The sequence below is a fragment of the Gopherus evgoodei genome, chromosome 6 (genome assembly GCF_007399415.2).
Source record: "Gopherus evgoodei ecotype Sinaloan lineage chromosome 6, rGopEvg1_v1.p, whole genome shotgun sequence".
NCBI lineage: Eukaryota > Metazoa > Chordata > Testudines > Testudinidae > Gopherus > Gopherus evgoodei.
The window spans coordinates 86,036,265-86,057,119 of record NC_044327.1 but is presented as its reverse complement, the minus strand read 5'-3'; positions in this window follow the sequence as shown (position 1 = coordinate 86,057,119).

Genomic DNA, 20,855 nt, shown 5'->3' with positions numbered 1-20,855 from the left:
TGAGCCCCAGTGGCTCTACAGGTTTAGGAATCCGTAGAAAACTAATTTATGTAATTTCTTCCATAAAACACATTTCTTTAGTCCAAGCCACAATAACTGCTCTTCTTGGCTTCCAGAAAGGTGCCGAGCAGCCTTAATGGGCTCAACGATCTGGCCCTGTATTTTATTGCTTATGCTGCACACACTCTGACAATGATTATACGATTGATTTAAAAGAAGAACAAGGTACATTTTTATCTAAAATATATTAAAATAGCAATGACATAAATATTCCCAAAGATACCAATTAAAAATAGGTTTGAAGAATATGATGCAAAGTATATGAACAATACGTAAATTAATATATAGTAGCAAGGGTATAAAATGTTTAAATCTTATCAGGAGGCAAATAATTATCATCAGTTACTAATTTTTTCATTAAAGCCAGAGTCTGCTCCAGGGTTTTTGCTGCCCCAAGCAGCAAAAAGAAAAAGAAAAAAAAATCCGTGGTCGCAATCTGCAGCTCTACCGCTGCCGATACAGTCTTCAGTGGCAATTCGGTGGCTGGTCCTTCGCTCCAAGAGGGACTGAGGGACCCGCTGCTCAATTGCCACCAAAGACTCGGATGTGCCGTCCCTTCCACTTAGCTGCCCCAAGCAGCTGCTTGCTGGGCTGGTGTCTGGAGCCGGCCCTGATTAAAGCTAAAGGCTTACATGTTCAAAAGTGATAGTGATTTGGAGTGCTTCAATTTTTGGGTGTCCAACTTTACAAAATCCGGGTGTGACATTCCCCTCTGGTGTCATCTAGACCAGTGATCTGCTAGGTCACTCCAATCCTTGATTCTGGGAGCCAGCCTTACCCTGCTCTGCTGTGAGAACCCCCACTCCTGGGCCATTCACGCACAGCCTCTGGCATGTAAGCTGCTCCCAGCTACGTGCAAGCGAATGACACTAGCCAATATCTCCGGCCCCAGACACAACCCTAGAACCTCCATCTTGCAGTGTCCAGTTATTCCTGCTGGACGCTGCAAGCTTATATGAGTTTGCCAGTTTAACAAAGAAATTGATATATACCGGGCTTGTTATCCCAAGGGGAGCCTCAGACATGCTCCAAACCAAACACACTGCTTCAGGTAGAATAAATGTATTAACTATGTCCTTACAAACTTAGATGCTTCTCACCACAGGCTGGCTGGTTGCTCTTCAGCCAGGCTCTCCCCTCTGATCAGCACTTCAGTCACTTAGTATGGTGTCTGTAGATGTAAGTGGAAAACAGAGGACAAGCATGGCAAACGTCTCTTCCTTTTTATAATGTCCTTTCCTCCCTCTTGGCTTTGCCACCCCTCTTTCCCCTTCAGAGTCAGGGGAGCATTACTGAGTCTCTCCAGGCAAGCTTGAGCAATTCCCCTGATGTGGCCTCATGCAGGTGAGTCATCGCATTGTAGCTCCCTTGCTGGACAATGGCTGTTGATGGGTTGTTTGACACCCTGCCTGGGTGCTGGTTACTTTCCTTGCTGTTGCCTCTGAGGAGCTAATATCTGGCTGATTCCCCCAATTTACAGCATGTTTTAGTGACCACCATACTACACAATTCTCATAACTTTATATGCATTATGATATACATATATGGATAGAGAAATGACTTCCAGCAGATCATACCCTTTCCCCTGATACCTTACAAGGCATGCTTTATATGTAAGATCACAATTATATGAAAATGAGGAATATGGGGGTGTGATGGGGCAAGGCCAGATGGCTACAGTAAAGTACTGAGAAACAGGTATGTTAGCCCCAGGCTAAACAAATCCCTAGGACCCTGGTAACCAAATGGCAGTTGCTCCAGGTTAATCAAGGCACCTGGGGCCAATTAAGATCTTTCTAGAAGGCAGTAGAGATAGCTACTTTAATTAGAACACCTGCAGCCAATCAAGGCGGCTAATCAGGGCACCTGGGTTTAAAAAGGAGCTCACTCCAGTCAGGGAGGGAGGAGCCAGAGGAGAAGGAGAGTGTGAGGAGCTGGGAGAAAGAAGGCAAGGTGCTGAGAGTGAGATAATGTACTGCTGGAGGATTGAGGAGTACAAGCGTTATCAGACACCAGGAGGAAGGTCCTGTGATGAGGATAAAGAAGGTGTTTGGAGGAGGCCATGGGGAAGTAGCTCAGGGAGTTGTAGCTGTCATACAGCTGGTACAGGAGGCACTATAGACAGCTGTGATCCACAGGGCCCTGGGCTGGAACCTGGAGTAGAGGGCGGGCCCGGGTTCCCCCCAAACCTCCCAACTCCTGATCAGACACAGGAGGAGCTGACCCAGACTGTGGGTTCCACAAGAGGGAAAGATCACTGAGGTGAACAAATCCACCAATAAGTGCAGGGCCCACTAAGGTAGAGGACGAACTTTGTCGCAGGGGTTACAGCACGCTCCCCCAAGGTTTAGAATGTCACAATGGGGCACCCACCTTCTGAATAAACCATCAATGAATGGTAAATAGGAGGTTCTGAGGATTTGGGGGAGGTAGGATGGTATCAGAAACTCACTGATTTCTTTACGAAAATGGCATGATTCTCCAGGTTTGATTGAAGTTTGAGAGTAAAATACTGGGCCCATTGAAATGAATGGGAATTTTGTCATTGACTTCAGTGGGGTCAGGATTTCACAGGACACAGAATCATGAGAGCCATGGCGAGCATCATGATTTACTGGAGATCAAATTGCTGAGAGATGTAGCAGGAACGTTAGCCTTCACCGAGTAGCTGCAAATGTTGCTTCTGGGCCTAAGAAATCATATATTATTAGGGACCTATCATAGCATTCCTTCTCAGATCTGAACCTTAAAGTTCAGAAAATGAGATACTAGCACCTGAATCCTCTAAGCTTAATTACCAGCTTAGATCTGATAGCGCTGCCTCCACCCAAAAATATAGTGTTTTGGGGCACTCTGACCTCTCCAACCTTCCCTGGGGACCCCAAGAACCCAGATCCCTTGGGTTCTTAAAACAAGGAGAAATAAACCATTCCCCCCATCTTTTCCCCCTCTCAGAATTTCCCTCCCTGGGCTATCCTGAGAGATGCTTCCCTGTATGGTGATTTAGAGGTTGGATCAGTATCTCCCTTCCCTTCCACAAAGAGGCAAACAGATTCAAGGAAAACAGAGAGAGATTCTATCTCTCCCCCTCCCGTCTCCCCCCACCTGTCCTGGTGAGTTATCCCAATCCCCTGGAATAAAACAGGGGAACCAAGAAAAAAAAAATCAATCAGATTCTCTAAAAAGAAATCTTTTAATAAAAGAAAGGAAAAAGTAAAGAATTATCTCTGTAACTTCAAGATGTAAATATTACAGGGTCCTATAGCTTACAGACACCAGAAAGAGACTTTCCCCCAAGTACCAATACAAATGAAAATATTCCCAGCAACTACACATATAAAAGTTAACCAGCCAGATCCACAATTGTAAATAGAGTAAAACAACCAAAAAGCCTAAACCGTCTGTTTTTACTTACTATTTGAAAAGAAACTTAGAGAGCCTGTAGTAATGTCTGGTCTCTCTCAGACCCTTCAAGAGAAGAACACACAACGGACAAAGAACACACACACAAACTTCCCTCCACCCAAATTTAAAAGTATCTTGTCTTCTGGTCAGGTATCCAGTTCCCTGCTTGTAACCCTTTACAGGTACAAGAGACATTAACCCTTAACAATCTGTTTATGACAGGACCTCATCTAGTCCAACCCCCTGCTCAAAGCAGGACCAATCCCCAAATGGTCCCCTCAAGGATTGAGCTCACAACCCTAGGTTTAGTAGGCCAATGCTCAAACCACCGAACTATCCCTCCTCCCAGGACCCAACCTGCCCCTTAATCCTCTGGCTCATGAAGCCATACATCAGCCAGCTCAACAGTAGCAAGGAAAGATTCAGCTACAGGCTCAGCAGATGCAGAACAACAGTTGAATTAGTTTTTGGTAGATTGAAGGGGCACTGGTGTAGTTTCCTCTCAAGATTGGATCTTGGTGAGAAAAATATCCCATGGGTTATAGCTGCCTACTATGTCCTGCATAATATCTGTGAAGCAAAGGGGAAAAGTTGCTGCTGGGGTGGAGGTGGAGCAGCAAAAAATTCAATGCAGAGCTGTATGCCTCATTATTTTTAAATGACAGCTGAGATGCTCACATATTTGCATGACTCCAGCAACTGGGGCTTTGAGAAAAAAAACAAATATGTTGAGACTCATAGTCAAAGAGTCAGAACTGGCAACTCTGTATCTACCTTACATACATTATGGCTATGACTCTGTGGTTAGATGTTATGCACAGAAAGAATATGCATGAATAGCCACTGGGCAACATTAATATTTAAGCTATTCAATTGCATATTCTTGCCAAAAACTTCATTTTTTGTACTGTGTTGTTACAACCATGCTATCTTAACCAGCAAAATAAATTGCCTGAGATTATATGTAATCTCCTTTCCATCCCTGTTGGTAGCAGGTCCTACATACAGCTAGTAAAAAAAAGTTTGCAAAACTGTCAGGTTTCTTAATTAGTTTTTTAATGGAAAGTTAGTCAAGGATTTTTAGATGAAACTTTTGATTTAAAAAAGTGATTTTTTGGGCAAACAATCAGTTCTAGTCCTGTGATGTTTGGGAGGAAATCCTGCCTCCAAGTCATGCTCCACAGCTGCTACTGCAGCTTGAGGATTACTCTGTTGATTGCATTACTTGGATGTTGTTTGAGAGAGTACCTGATGGATCCATGTACTTGTGGATCCACTGGCCCCATTCCCACTCCTCTTCTTCTCACATGGCTCTCCTAGCATATTGGAATGCAGAGAGAATGTGTGGCATGCAAGGGGCATGGAACGCTTGCCTGAGTCCCTCATGGGTCATCAACTCCTTCCCACCTCCCTCCCGTGCCACTCTGCTGGGTGAGAGCCCATTCATAGCAGGGGAGAACAGGGTAGGTTTTGCCAGGTAAACACCAGTGACTAGACTTGTATTTTGATATTCTGTAAAGGATGCTATAAAATCTTGACTAATGAGCATAAGATGCACATTTTGGTTTAAACACTCAGCTAATTACATGCATAAAACAACAGTATCTTAAAGGTTAAATGCATTTTTAATAACTTTTGCATGAGCAAAGTATCCCAAGAATTGATTATGGATACATTATTTTTGTGCTTTATTGATGAAAACCTTACAAGTGGCAGAGGACCAAAGGCATTAGTGGCTCAGAAATAACGTTGCCATGGTCAACCCACTGGGTATCCTTTGATAGATAATTATAGGGACAGTATCTGTAAAAATAATCTGAAGAAAAAAATAAGATTTCTGAGAATCAGTAAGTCACTGTAAAACAAAAGGAAATGCCCAACATATAACTGTATTTTTGAGAGGCTGGCTTGGTGAGGAAACTCACTGTGGCCAGGCTTTTGCTGAATGCTAATATAAGAGGCTTTCTCACATGGTCTTGTAAGAGGGAATATAGATAGCTTTATAGGCAAATCTGAGGTAGAAGCAGCCCTTTGATTTCTAACCCATGAACATCTGATCTGAAAGTTTGCTTTTATTGTATTTTTGGATCAAGCACTTATTGCCCTAACCTTTATTAAAATACTTCTAGAGTGTAAGCAAAAAAGGATTATATCGGTGATCAATAATTCTGCTACGGTAAAAATAAATAAGTATTGTACAGAGAGAACTACAGACATATACATATATTAACCTGTCATTTAAATCAAACTCGTGAAATAAACATTCAGTCAGAGCTGATTCTGATTTTATCATAACAGCTACCTGAAAATTTACTATGTAGATATTAAAAAAGTGTCTGAATATACATTTACTTCTCATTTATAACTCCATCTCAAAGAAGCTCTTCGTAATAATAATAATAATAATAATAATAATTTAAAAAGTGCTGCTCATTGAAGTTTCCAGTAAAAAATAGTTGGGAGAGGTGAAGAAAAGGAAACAGATTTTTCCATTGTGCTACTCTCTCTTTTGTAGCATGATGCACATAATAGCTAAAGTAAAATCTGAGCCCTGCAGGTGTTTGGAAGAGATAAATACTGTCTGTAACACTAGACTCTGAAGAAGATTGCAGTTAGATTATCCAGAAGCAAGCTGTCCTGTAAGGATCTATACATTAGCAACTGCTGCCAAAAACTCTCTCTCTGTCTGGAAGTTTCAGGCTTTTAACTCTAGGATTCCATCCAGCTGGAGGCTCAGCAATGATGATAAAGCAAAGCTTACAATCAGCTAGGCTACGTGAAAAGTAATCTCAGAAATGCAAGCGAGAAAGGTTTCTTGTCTCAGACAACAGCACTTCTTGAGATTTTCTGTGCTTCTCTATCACCATCGATACGTTTTATCTGCACCAACGCTCAGAAATGCAATCTTTCTCCATAACGTTTCTCTTATGCATGACAAAGTAAAACCATTAGCTATTTTCTTATCATGTAGCTTATAAAAATATATATTGATATTTGCTCATTACAGTTGTATTTTTGGGAGCCAAAGTAGTTTATAGAACAGTATTTTCACCTAAGTTCTTGAATTTTCCATCTTATCTTCCTTTAGCTCTCACTATTCAGTCTTAAAACTTGTGCTAGAGCAATATTGGGCTGCTGCTGAAGGCTCTCACACAACAGATATTTGTGCCAGTGCATATTGCAGCACAATGATGCAGCACAACTTAATTTCCTCCTCTCCTAAGGACAGAAACGCTGCCTTGGAAAAAGCAACCGTCACCAGGCATGCCCAGAAGCCATACATTGCCCACTAATTAATGTCAATTTTCCTTTTTAGTCTGATATCTGAAGCTAGAAGTCAAGTTGCAGCCTCTCTCTTGAGTGCAATACAGAGGAACATAGCTTTTCAGTTCTGCTGTGCTTTAAAAACATTAGCAGTCAATAGCATTTAGGCAGCCTCTTCCCTGTCTCCAACATACAATCTCTCAACCCACATCGGTATCACTGCATACCACTCAAAGGTAAAATTCACCCCAGCAAGGTGGTCACACATTAGCTTCCACCCCCACAGAATGGGCTGTTGGGATGCTTTGTGTGGCACTGCATGTGGGCTTATGTGGCTCCTCGATGATAATAAAATGCCTAATAAACTAGGCATTGGTATAAAATGTAAAAATCACGTCATGACTTGCAGGTCTTCTCTTCTGAAAGCTAAGGAATGTCTTGAACACTATATCTGAGCTTACCCAATGTGTTTGTTTTTAGTGCTGTTAGGTTAATTGTTAATGTTCATAAAGCATTTTTAAGACAAAGGGTGCCATATAAGCAGTGAATATGATTGTGTTATTGAGATGGGCTGATACTGCTTCTGTAGCTTTGGTTTACTTCTAAACATATTTGAGTGTCTGGCTGCCAGTAGTGAGTCTGGGTAATCTTACTGCTAGTGCAGCACACGCTGACTGGCTGTAACTGTTAGACTAGAACTACCACATTCATGGTACTGCAGAGGAAAAACAGTCATTAAGAACTTTTAAAACCTAATTAAGCAGGCAGCCTTCTGAGGAGAACAGTACAGGGCAGAATGTTAAAAGTTACAAGATTAAAATTAAATCTGAATTTTCTTCTTTGAAAATACTGGAATTGCTCCAGCTATCAAGGGCAGAATCTGGCCCGGGGATTTTCCAGCAAGCTCAAAAAGAAGCAGATAGCTCCCTGGCACTAACTAGCAGACAAGTGTATTACTCATCCATTTCAGCACCTGCAAAATCAAAGCAAGCCTGACAGCAAAATCACCAATCCTTCAGAGGGATGCTGGTCTGGTAGTTCAAATTCCAAATGCAGGTTGTGTCAAAACAGCATTTTCCAAAACCTAAATGTTTGTTCCTAGTTTGTTTTTCACACAGAATTTTTTTTTTAATTTTATTGAAAACAGTTTATTAGCATATTTAAACTTCCCAGGCAGTATTGGAAATAAATCCCAATACCATACAATTATGTTATTCCATGAGAACTAGAAACCAAATGTTCTATTTTTCCTTAGCAAATAGCTTTCAGTCTAAAAATGGCTCATTTTGGAAGAACACACTTAGGAAAGAAAGAATAAATATAAAGCCTCCATGAGGGAGCATAGTGTGTATGAGTCACTCTGTATCATCATCCATCTTGAATTAATTCTCCTGGAGTGCCCTGAAAACGGGCATGGGCCCTACTATTCAGATAAAGAGAGAGTACCTAGACAACAGCTTTGAAATTACATAGCTTCACAAGAAGTGACTATTAAAAATACAACATCCAAAGGGTCCAGTCTTCTAAAGTGCAGAATGCTCTCAACTTCCACTAAAGTCAATTTGCCCTTCCTCTTTTTGAAAAATGTACACCAACTAAACACAAGGATTGCATTTTAGGCCAAATTCTGACTTCAATTACACCATGATGTCCTCTTTACTTCACTGGATATCCAAGGCCAAAATTTTGCCCAATTATTCTTGTTCTCCAGTTCAGCTATAATGGCAAGAGATACGTAGCTTTTTTCTTTTGTTATGGTCACTTTTTTACCCAGTGAAGTATTGACAACATCTTTAACTTGGACCTTTAGATCCTAGATTGATTTAGCTACCAACTCTTCTTTTCTGATCAATGCATATCATCCAGTTTGGCAAACTGAATCTTGGCTAAGGGGGAACAAAACAAAATAGTTTTGAGGATTTGAAATACAGTTCTTGCAAAGTGAGAATTACATATAAGACAGAATTTGGTCCTTGGTTCTGCCAGTGTGAATCAGGGTATTTCATCATAATGAGGAGGATTACTCTGTTTTCACTGGGGAAAATGAAAACAGAACTGGGCCACTAGTGCACAAGTGCTCTTATCCTTAGATCCATAAGGCCATAAACTAAAACTGTCCTCATGAGATTAAGAATCAAACCATTTTTAATTAGTTTATTAACTTAATTTTTTCAATGTGATACACATTAGACACTCTTCTATATACTTGAAAGTCAAAGATAACTAGTCAAACTAACATCAGATCCAACAGAATCATTCAATAATTTACCTCCTTATGCTGCCACTAGAGGTCAGACAATATAATGTCAGCATGACTATCAAAAAAAGTATTTCCTTTTCATTTCTGCCCATATTATACTTTCAAATATACCAAACAAAACACATGCTGTGGGCATAATTTTCCTCTTGCTTACATCAGTTTTACACCAGAATAATTCCAATGAGTTCAATTCTTCCCTCTTATCCATCTGTCCAATGCTATTGAAATCAATGGGGTTGCATGAGGCCCAAGGTCTTTACACTCAATCTGTGTACACCCTAGTAATCATTTATCAGAAAAATAATGTAACTAAAAAGTTCAGGTTTCATGAAGATAAGAACTTTAATATCGATCACTTGCATCTTGACAGTTAGTCATTTTTGACAGCTTCCTCCTAATTTGGGGTGGTGGTGACTTTTTTGGGGGAGGAGGGGAAGGGTTGGCTAGATATCAGCAAGACTCTTGAAATGACTATACAGACCATTTTGATCTTTTCCTGAGTCAATTTAATGATATCCCAGAGGAATGATGTCAGGATTTCTTTTGATTGTAGCATGTCATTCCATGTGGTTTTGATTTTTTATACCCTCCAGGCATATGCATACAATCTAGGGTTATGTCCTCCGTAAGGAAACACTTTCATACTCCTGCCTTATACTCCTAAACTTCCCCTGCATCATATTTTGTAAGAGAGGAACACATCTTTTGCATTGCTGTTTTTGTTGCATTTTTGTATGTCATTTAGCACAGTCTAACACACATCTATACATTACAATGTGTGCCACTTATCAGTTATAACAAACAAGTAACCCACAGAATTGATGAGGGCTTATTTTCTAGTCATTTCAATTATCATTTTGAACCCTGATGGAATAAGAATAGGTTTTCTGATTTGTAGTTTTTTTCTCATATCGTTTCCTTATGCACCACAGCCATGTTTTTCTCATAGAAAAACAACCTAGTAGCACAACTTAATGATATATTTTTCTAGTTCAGTCCAAACGGTCCATCTCCAGAGAGAGTACCCTCCTGCACCATGATCTCTCTCTAAAACCCAGACATTTTCATGTCATCGTGGTTCACGGTTCTGGTCTCATTTGGAAACACCAGGAAGGTAATCAAAAAAAATCAGGATCACACAAGGGTCTACACATAAGTTTCTTGTGCTGGTTTTAGAGATGGATTTTTATTCTGCCATCCTGTAAAGGAGAATGGTATTTACTTCTCCTATTTAATGCATTGAGATAAGAAAGAGGTCAAAAAATTTCTGATGGCACCCATTCAAGAAAAAGGTACAAAACAGTAAAGCTTAGTTCCAAAACACCTTTACTGTTTGCTCTAACACTGCATTTATGCACATATGCTTTCTATCATGCCAGTAATTAATCCACAAGGACAGCAGTTAGTAGGATCATGATGCTGGGATAAAGTGGTAAAAAGTTTCTATCAAAGATTATGGGCCAAAAAATAAAGTTGCCTAATGCTTTTTTTTTGTAAACTGTCCCTTCAGATCAAGTTCGTTTTGTAGAAAAAATGATCTTTGGCCTTTAACTGTAGATCAGAATAAAGAACAAAATTATAGAGTGTTCTTTTTTTCTTTCCAGAAGAACACTACCACTGTCAGTAGCCACTAACATCAGTGAGAGCCTGGGTACTGGTCAAAAGAAAAATGGTGGTGGTCTCTGCTCCCACAGGTGCCATTAGGGGCATGAGAATATAATAGGGGTACACAGAAAAGAAACAAATGAAGGTAACAGATACCATCACAATGATGTCTTCTTCTTAAGCCTGTTTAGGACTCAGTATGTCTAGAGCACTACACCAGAGCTGCCACACTGCTGCAGCACTTCAGTGTTGACACTATCTATGCCGATGGGAGGAGTTCTCCTGTTGGCGTAGGTAATCCACCTCCCTGAGACTGGAACCCATAATATTGCTTTAATGTGGATGAAAAAGCACTTTGGTTGTTCAGGTTTTTGGGTGGCTTATTTCGCTACAGTGAGATGTAATACATAAGTATCCACAGAATAGTCCATTTTCTCCTTACCAAACAAAAACCAAACAACTTCCTGTGTAGTGAGGATACGCCAGATTCCAATACTGGTCATGTACACTAATCAACAGAGTAAAGTCAGTGGAGTTATTTTGGGTCCATACTGGTATAAATGAGATCAGTATTTGGCCCACTGTAAATAGAGATACAATCAATACAGCTTGAGATATTATACTAAGATGAAAATGAACCTGTGCCCTATACACCTTTTAAATAATTAGAGCTCAATAGAACTGCTGTAAAGTCCACAGAGACCCAACAGCCCACATATCTCAAAAGCTACAGTACATTTTTTAAAATTCACTTTGCCAGGACCTTATACGTAGTGCACTAATAATCCCGTTGGTTTAGAAAGATAATGACAAACAGGATATGTATCTGCACATGTTTTTCTCCTTGTGCTCAGATATCTAACATATTGCACGCATTTTATTCTGCAGTTTTCAAAAAAGAGTATCAGTGACCATGTTTCAGCTCTATCCTGCTGAAAAAACACAGATGATGTTTGTTCTGCAGGACACAGTAAGGTCATATACATTGTACTGGTTGCAAAGCAAGATACATGGTGATCAGCCTCCACATTACTGGAATGGTCCAGAGGAAAGGTCTGCCCTGTGGGCAAGGCTAAAAAAAGAAAAGTCAAGTTTCCGTGCTTGGGAGCTATGGAGCCGATCAAGGGTTGAGACACTCATGTGAGTGAACCCTCCCACTGGCCATGTACCATATCTGTCTGTTCTTGGTCTTGTGCTTTCCCCATAGTTGGACTGTGCAGCCTACAGGAGTTAGCAGAACCCCAGGACAGGAGCCTCCTTTCACAGCACCAGGTGAGGCACAGACAGCTCAGTCAGCAAAAAATTAAAAAGACTAAAAATAATCTTCGGAAGTGCTGGGTAATGGGATCATGTAGAGGAGACGGGGGCAAAGACAAGCAGTTTTCCTATCCTTAATCTTAGTAAGAGTGGTGGTTTCCTACCTCTGATTGCTAGAGAGAGAAATAGGAGACCCTCATAATCGTAATCACCACTGTGGATGCTGATCCCTGTGTCAGAATGGGGAGCTCATTTACCACTCTTCTATTATGTGTAGTTTGGAGGATGGTAGGGCTTATATGTGATTTGTGACCCAATAATTCCCCCTCTTCACCCAGATTCACCTCAGTAATGGAGCTCAGCCCCCTATGACCTTCTGCAAGTTGATTTCCTGGTCATGATATTTTTAGCCATGGAAGAATCAATCCCCTGGACAGTATTACAATGTACACGGAAGTACATAGCCTGCAGATGTCATTCCCATGAGCTGATTGCTGGCTATGTAACTCTGATCCTGGGAAGGAGGCAGGCTTGGAATGACTCAAAGCCGAAATCTCCATCATGCAGACACTTTCAAGAAGTAGCCCCTTGGGCTGTGTTTACACCAGCTGTTTTCCCCCTAAAATGTCTCACCGTCACTAACATCATTACTGCTCCAATGGTGGCAACACTAGTATAACAGGCAAGGCACTAGAGCCTGCTAACATCTTTACTACCATATCATCAAGCCCTGTTCATGCCAAGTCAAGACATCAGAATGACAAAGTGCTAGTAGCCACTGGCTCTTTGTCCGCTCCTGAGTGGAGCTGCACCAATGTTAGCAACAGTGGGAATTTTCAGAGAAGAAAGGCTGGTTTGGATAAGACCCGTGTGGGAGAGAATGTAACGACCATGGCTGTGTAGATCAGGCCACTGGAAGCCCTGATGCTGCAGATGAGAATTTAACTGTGCATTCTGAGATTTGACTTACATGGGCCCTGATCCAACTCCCAACAAAATCAATGGAAAGACTCCACTACAGAGTCTTCTCCAAACACAGCTCAGACACAGGAGACTATCTGTCCCAAAGAGTTTGAAACAGCCTGAGTAAAAATTGCATCCCCTCACAATGAAGGAGGTTTTATAACCTCACTTATTAGTTCTCCAGTCATCTATATATTCTGCCAGGATAGACAAGACATGAATTTTTAATTAAAAAAACGTAAGAAAAAGCAACCCAGGTAACAGGCCCATTTTTCCCCTTTTGCTGGTTACCATTAGAGAAATGAAGTGCTTTTCATTGTAAATTATTTTTTGTTTTGAGTTGATCATTTAGATCTCATTCAGTTTGCAGATGGGATCTTAAAAATAGGATCTCTTATTATTATTTGTATTACATTGAAATCCACCAGCACCAATCAGTTCCCTTATGCTAGCTGCCACAGAAACATGCAGTAAAATGACAGTGACATGACAAAATATAGAAGGTGGATGAAACGAACAGATGGGCAAGAGGGAAGACAGGTAGCAATAATAGGAGTAGGTGTTCGCATAGATCAGCTGTGTACATAGAGTAGCTCACCACCTGCCTCATCATTAAATGCACATTAAAGACAGCATTGCACTTTTCAAGGGAGGGAGGATTTTCCTGATTTGCTTGATCAAAATGGTTCTCTCCCGTATGATAGTGGTTCCATCCCTTCGCCTCACTATCGAAGATGGCTGAATTTCAGAGGTGCCAAACTATATCACATACAGGATCCTAAAACAGTTGGGGGGAAAGTAAGATGAAAGGTGTTATATCAACATATTATTGTCAAATCCTGAGGATCTCATTTGGTTTTCCTGTCTCCATTGAGAGTTTGTCATACTATAAACTAAGTAAAAATCCACGTAAGAATTCTGTATTTGACTCATTACTTATTAATTATTATTAACAGCAGCACCTTCTCTATGGGGAAAATATCCTTTTCCAGGAACTGATTGAAAATTAGCAAGCCTTAACATATTTCATGCATGAGTTGCTTATGTAGCTGTATATCAACAGGAAAAACAAATATATTGACTAGCTCCTCTTAAAATTGCATTTGAGAGTTATTGCTTAACAGAAGACTTTGGCTAATTTTTTATTTTTTTAAACTAACACCCACCACTTCTGTTTCAAATCTTCTGACAGGGATTCAGAATGATCGGTCTGTGAGGATTGTATCTAAAGCTTGTTACACAAGGAGACCCCCCAGAAAGGAATTGCTCCTCCTATTATAAATGCAGTCCAGCCCCACCCCATTCCCTCAATCAGATACTGCCTTCTGATCTTTTGTAAGGAGTCTTCTTATTCAAATAAATAAACATCTTTGCAGCTCTGAAATATGAATGGCTAGGACAATTTCTCCTTCTGATCAGATACATACTTGGGTCCCAGTCCAGCAGACACTTAGCACATGTTTAACTTTAAGTACATGCATAAGTGTTTGTAGGATATGGGCCATATGGTAATATAAATAATCACATATTCAAACCTATATATAATATAGGGATTCCCAGACATGCTTCATTCTCACTGTGAAGCTATTGTTTAAGCCCATTCCCATCTTTTCTCTCATCTCCTCCTACTCCTCTGCTTTATCCAAGCCCCTCAGTTTACTGCTCCTTTGGGCCACTCACCATCTCCTCTCGTGTATACTAGTTTTATTCTGGTGGAACTCAGCTGACTTCAAGGGTTTGTGAAATGAAACAATCCATTTTCAGTGTGTTAGCCCAGAATTTTTTAAGAAACAAGGCATCACTTTGGCATAAACTAGTGCCGTGGTACAAAATTGTTCAAGCCAGATATGTCTAAACACTATTTGCAGGTCAAATTGTTCTCCTTTTTTTTTTTGTTTAGATAATACGGACACCAAATCCTGCCCTTACTTTACACCCGCAGCACCCCATTGATGTCAATGCGGTTCCACTTGGTGTAAGTCAGAGCCTATGTTGCCCCATAGTTTGTGAATTTACTATAAGCATAATAAGCCAGAAGGATGGATAGTCTGAGATTATATTGTCTTTTCCACAATAACCCTCTGTGACAGGATCCCGAGGGTGCAGTCTGGGACTATGAGACTGCTGTGGCCTCTTAACTCTCCCCAGCCTGGGCTGTGTTTTGCAATGCCTTACTAGTGACCAACAGCAAACCCCTCCAGGTGCAGTTATCACTCAGCACTACCGCATGTGGAGACCCACGCCCAACTATATTGCATGAATGCTCCCAGAGCCACTCATGACTCACACAGGGAAAGGCACCAGATGCCACCAGCAGAAGGCTTGTATTCTTTTTTGGTGGTTTGGATTCTGTAGTTTCCACATCTGAGTGTTGCTCTTTTAAGACTTCTGAAAGCATGCTCCACACCTCGTCCCTCTCAGATTTTGGATGGCACTTCAGATTCTTAAACCTTGGGTTGAGTGCAATAGCTATTTTTAGATATCTCACATTGGTACCTTCTTTGCATTTGCTCAAGTCTGCAGTGACGGAGTTTGTAAATCAAACGTGCTGGGTCATCATCCGAGACTGCTATAACATGAAATATATGGCAGAATGTGGATAAAACCGAGCAGGGGACATACAATTCTCCCCCAAGGAGTTCAGTCACAATGCACTATTTTTTAATACAATCATCGGCATAGAAGCAAAGACAAACTTTTTGTCTTAGTGACTGGCTGAACAAGAAGTAGGACTGAGTGGACTTGTAGGCTCTAAAGTTTTAGTTTTTTTGATACATAACTGCACTCAAAAACAAAACATCTACATTTATAAATTACACTTTCACAATAGAGATTGTAGAACAGTACTTGTATGAGGTGAATTGAAAAATACTATTTCTTTTGTTTATCATTTTTACAGTGAGCACTATACACTTGTATTCCGTATTGTAATAGAAATCAATATATTTGAAAATGTAGAAAAACATCCAAAAATATGTAATAAATTTCATTGGTATTCTACTGTTTAAACAGTGCAATTAATTGAGATTAATTTTTTTAAATTACAATTTGAGTTAATCGCATGAGTTAACTGATTAATCAATAGCTGTACTTTATATGCAATATCACAATTATATATAGATGAGGAATATGGAGGGTTACAGGGTGCTCCCCCAAGGTTCAGAATCATCATCAGTGATCACCTTTCATACCAAGGAACCCTTGCTTTGAGAGTAATGGAGGAGAGCTCCAGGAATCCTGAAAGAATTGTGGGGGCATGAGGCCTCTGGCAGATGTATGTGGATCTCACAGGAACCCACACCCTTAACTGGAGCCCTCACTTCCCCTGCACCCCAATGCCCTGCCCCAGCCCAGAGCCTTCTCCTGCACCCTGAACCCCTCATTTCTGGCCCCATCTCAGACCCATAGCCCCCCCTTCCATACCCCAGCCCTGTGAAAATGAGCAAGTGTGGGGGACAGCAAGCGATGGAGGGAGGGGGGAATGAAGTGAGCCAGGGGCGGGGCCTCGGAGAAGGGGTGGTGAAGGGGCGACAGATTTTTGTCACTCAGATTTCTGCTCCTGACTTTATTTATAGGGTAACAAAACATTCATGCTCTTCAATTACCGTTGATACCTCCCACTTGGCCCAGGAAATAGCATTTTCTAAGCCTGACACTAAAATCTTTTATTTCTACACAATGAGGCATTAAAAACTCAACATTTGTTGCCCCGAACCTACAGTAACAGTGGTATCTCTTACACTAGTATACAAGATACAATAGTCATTATGCTGTGGAAGCTGTTGAGTTTTTAATGTCTCTCACTGGAAAAACTTAATCTAATTTTTATCAAGCATAAACTGTGAATCCTGTGCAGTGTCAGCTGCTTGTACAGATCTAAACGTTTAAGGACATACTTTCAGCTGTAGCCTCTAAACCCACACCACCAAAATCATGAAAGAAACTGTTTGTGTGCAATACCTGTTTTCTAGATGCAAAGGGTATTTGTATGTGCAATTTAGGTAGTTGTTACAATCCTATTATTCTGCTTTCATGCACATACAGATAAAGGCTAAGCTTTACATGTGCAAATGGATGCAGGCACAACATATGCACATATGAAATCAAAGAGCAGTTTGAAACTCACTGATGATTTGACTTTTGATGATAGCAGATTTCAGTTCCCAGGCAGAAGTGTGCAAGCGAAGAGAGAGGCAAGGACTGCCATCATATTTATTTCAAAATATGCACTTTAAATGAATCTCCCTTGCTGAAGTCAGACTATAAATTAAGCATTGAGATAGTGAGGCTAACATTTCAAAGCTAAGATATTTTTGAAGGCTAACCCAATTGAAAGGCACTGGACAAAACTACTATTTTTGGAAAGCCAGAATGGAAAGATAGTAACATTTTTCTATAAAAAACAGCTTTATTTGGGTCATATAACTGATCATATTTGCGGCACCATGCAAGATTCCCTGCTTGATAAAAAGCAGATAACCTTTAGCCTAAAATTAAGAAAATGCCAGCCATAGCAAGCTCAAATAATCAGGATTGGAGCCAGTTCTACAGTAACTAGCTTGAAAGCCCTCTCGCACTCATCACCCGTTATGTCACCTCAACTCACTCTGGATTGTACAAAGATATTTTTGCTTCCCATCTGAGCTATCTTACTGTTCAAACTCTCTGTGAGGAGAGGGGGTGTGGGGAAGCATGGTGCTTTTAGTTGTCCCTGGAAGGCACATAGATGAAAGATGTCCCTTCTAAGTAGGAACTTCTGCCATTGTGGTTTCAAACCACTGTGATACAGCAGAGACTGACAGGCTTTTAAGGTCTTTCTCATGGTTCTTCAGAGGTGCTAGTTGAAATGCTGCTGTTTTTAAGCTTTGTTATCTGGGCTTGTTTCCAGTATTTACATTACTTTACCAATATCTGTTCTATATTGTCTCTGTCACAGAGGTTCAGATACTGTACATTGTATTTTATAGCCCTCCTGTTTCCTTTTAACTTATGACCTTTACCGAGAATGAATGCATTTGTCTACAGACTGTCAGTAGAAAGGGTTGAATCACGTGGATTTGGCATCAGTAGAAAGTGCTCAGTTGCTTTGTAATCCTCTGTATTTAAAAAGAAAAAAAATGATAGAAAATAAGAAATGCAGGAAATTAGAAAGCTTACTCTGAGCCTTTTCTCCTCAACCACCAAGCAAATTTTAAAGTTTGACCAAAATTTTTAAAAGATAAGACAAGGTAATCTGAAAAGGGATTTCATTATATCCATTGCACATGCTTCTTGATTTCTTTTCTCATAAAAATAGTTCCCCACCCCCATCTATACTACTCACACAGGCCGTGATCTTAATTGTATCTGCATGTGTAGAACCTTATGCTCACCTTGAGCCCCACTGACTGGACTGGGTCCACTATCAGTTTCAGAACATTTAGGTTAAAAAACAACCAACCAACCAACATGATTTTGCTTCTCCCTCATTGTTTCATTGAAATCTATCATTGTAGTACTGCATCTGAGCACCTTGAAACAAGAGTCAGGTTAAAAAAAAATCACATTAAAAATACTCATGCATAACTAAAAGCACCTTCAGTTATTAAAAGTGTGTGAAAGGGTCAAATTTCAGAAAGAGAGGCTAATGGTCTCTTTGTAAAAGTGAGTTTGTACCGTAACTGCTTGCCTGCATTTGTTCACAGTTGTACATGTAAATTAGGCATATCTAAGTGATGAAAGAGGTCAAGAGAGCTGGCAGTTTCTGAAGGAGAGAATATTAAAGGCACAATTGCAAACCATCCCGATGTGAAGGAAAGAGATGACTAGTAAAACACCAATATGGATGCATCAGGAACTCTTTAGTGATCTGAAAAATGAAAGAGGAACCCTACAAAAAATGGGAACATGGAGAAAATTGTGAAGGATAAGTGCAAGAGAATGGCATAAGCATATAGGGACAAAATTAGAAAGGTTAAGGCACGAAATGAATTACATCTAGTAAGGAACATAAAGAACCTCTGCTTATTTCCTTTTAAATATATTAGGAGCAAGAAAAAGATGAAGGAAAGTGTAGATCCCCTATTAAGCAGGAAAGGAAAAATAATAACTGATGACATCAAGAAGGCAGAGGTTTTTAGTGCATAACTAAAAAGGTTAATGGTGACCATATACTCAATGCAATATTGACAACAAGGGGAAGGAACAGAACAGGGAAAGAAGGTTGAAGAATATTCAAATAAGTTAGATGTATTTGAGTCAGCAGGGCCTGCTCAATTTCATTCTAGGTCCTTAAGGAACTAGCTGAAGCAATCTCAGAACATTAACATTAGCAACTATCTTCATGAACTCATGTAGGTAGGTGAGGTCCCAGAGAACTGGAAAAGGGCAAACATAGTACCTATCTTTAAAAGGGGGAACAAAGAGAACCCAGGAAATTATAAACAGGCTTAATCTGCAGCAAGGAGAATTTAGGTTAGATATTGGAGGGGGAAAATCTTTCCATCTCTAAGGGTAGCTAAGCTGTGGAATAGGCTTTGTAAGTAAGATGTGGAATCCCCATCACTGGAGGATTTTAAGAACAGGTTGGACATACAGCTGTCAGAGATAGTCCAGGTTTCCTTGGTCCTGTGATAGGAAGGGGACTGGATTTAATGACTTCTCAAGTTCCCTTCCAGCACTACATTTCTATAATTATATGCCCTGAAGTGTTTATATCACTTATATTTGAATAAAAATGTATAACTGCATGTATTAAATATATATGTGCTCAATCATATTGAATTCAAGCAAGTTATTGAGTTCAATTATACCTTTTGGCAGTAAGTTTCATAGGTTAATTGTACACCATATAAAAGTCTTAGAATTGTCTTATCAGTTTTAAGTGGAAAGATTAATGTAGATAATGTTGTTTAAAATTAAAAAGAAACTGCTTCTCTAAGAAAATTTTATATTTGATCAGTGTATTTATTTCTCAGCCCTTGCATTGCAGCTGAAATTGTTTTCTCCCTTTTTTTTCGGTCATCACACTGACCATGCACTTCTGGGCAGACACATCTTAATCTAAAAAGCCATCATAAATATCCCAGGTTCAGATTTGAGTTGCATTAACTGGAAAAAGCAGATCTCTCAAATGTGATACTCCAACAATCAATATATTTTCCTTTCAGAACTGGAGAGAGACACCCACTCCCTCTTCACCCCCAAGAGAAGGCAGGAAATCTTGCAACATAAAAGGAAACAACACAATCTGCATGCTCAGGACATTTATCAGCATTGCTTCCTCCCTTGGCAACATCATCCATGCCACACTATTGTTGCAGGTACTATACAAAGACTGTTTTTGGCAATTTAATGCAAATAGCATTGGCTGAACATGGTATGCTCACCAGCCATCTCACTGGTTTAATAGGATTGAAATGTGCCAAACCTACATCAATCACTTGTCCAATTTCCTTTAGCTCTTTCCTTTTTATGGGACTATAGTGTTAAAATTTAATGATGCGTTTCAATGTTTTCTAATTTAGAAACAAAGGATTTCCCCTCCGCCCCCAGTACATCAAGAAAAGACTTCCATTTTGGTCCTTGTCCTCTTGCTGTTTAGCTGCTATTACAGAATTGCCACTGCAGACATCTGGTCGTGGCAAGTTCTCATTATGAGGCATTTTGCTGCATTAAACTTGTTGCAGGATATTTTCTCAGTGACAGCTGGTCACAGACATTTCCTCTCTAGTAGTATAGATAATGGGGCATGGATTTATTATTTTGAACTCCAGGCCCCACAGATACCAACACAGATAACATTTCATTACCAGTATGATTCTGTAGCTTATACAAGATTCCTAAAATTAAAATGGTAAACCATGAAATTTCACGGTGCCCAGATATCATGGAAGATTTCAATAACATGAAAGGCCCATGAAAGGAATTGTGCTTCTCAGGTGACTTGAGAGCATTAGCTGTGCGGGGGAGCGTGGAAATCTCTGGTTTCAAGTGTATGAGTTACACCTTCTGCTCTAAGGGAAGAGCTTTAATCAAAATTGTCAAAGCCAGTTATTTATTC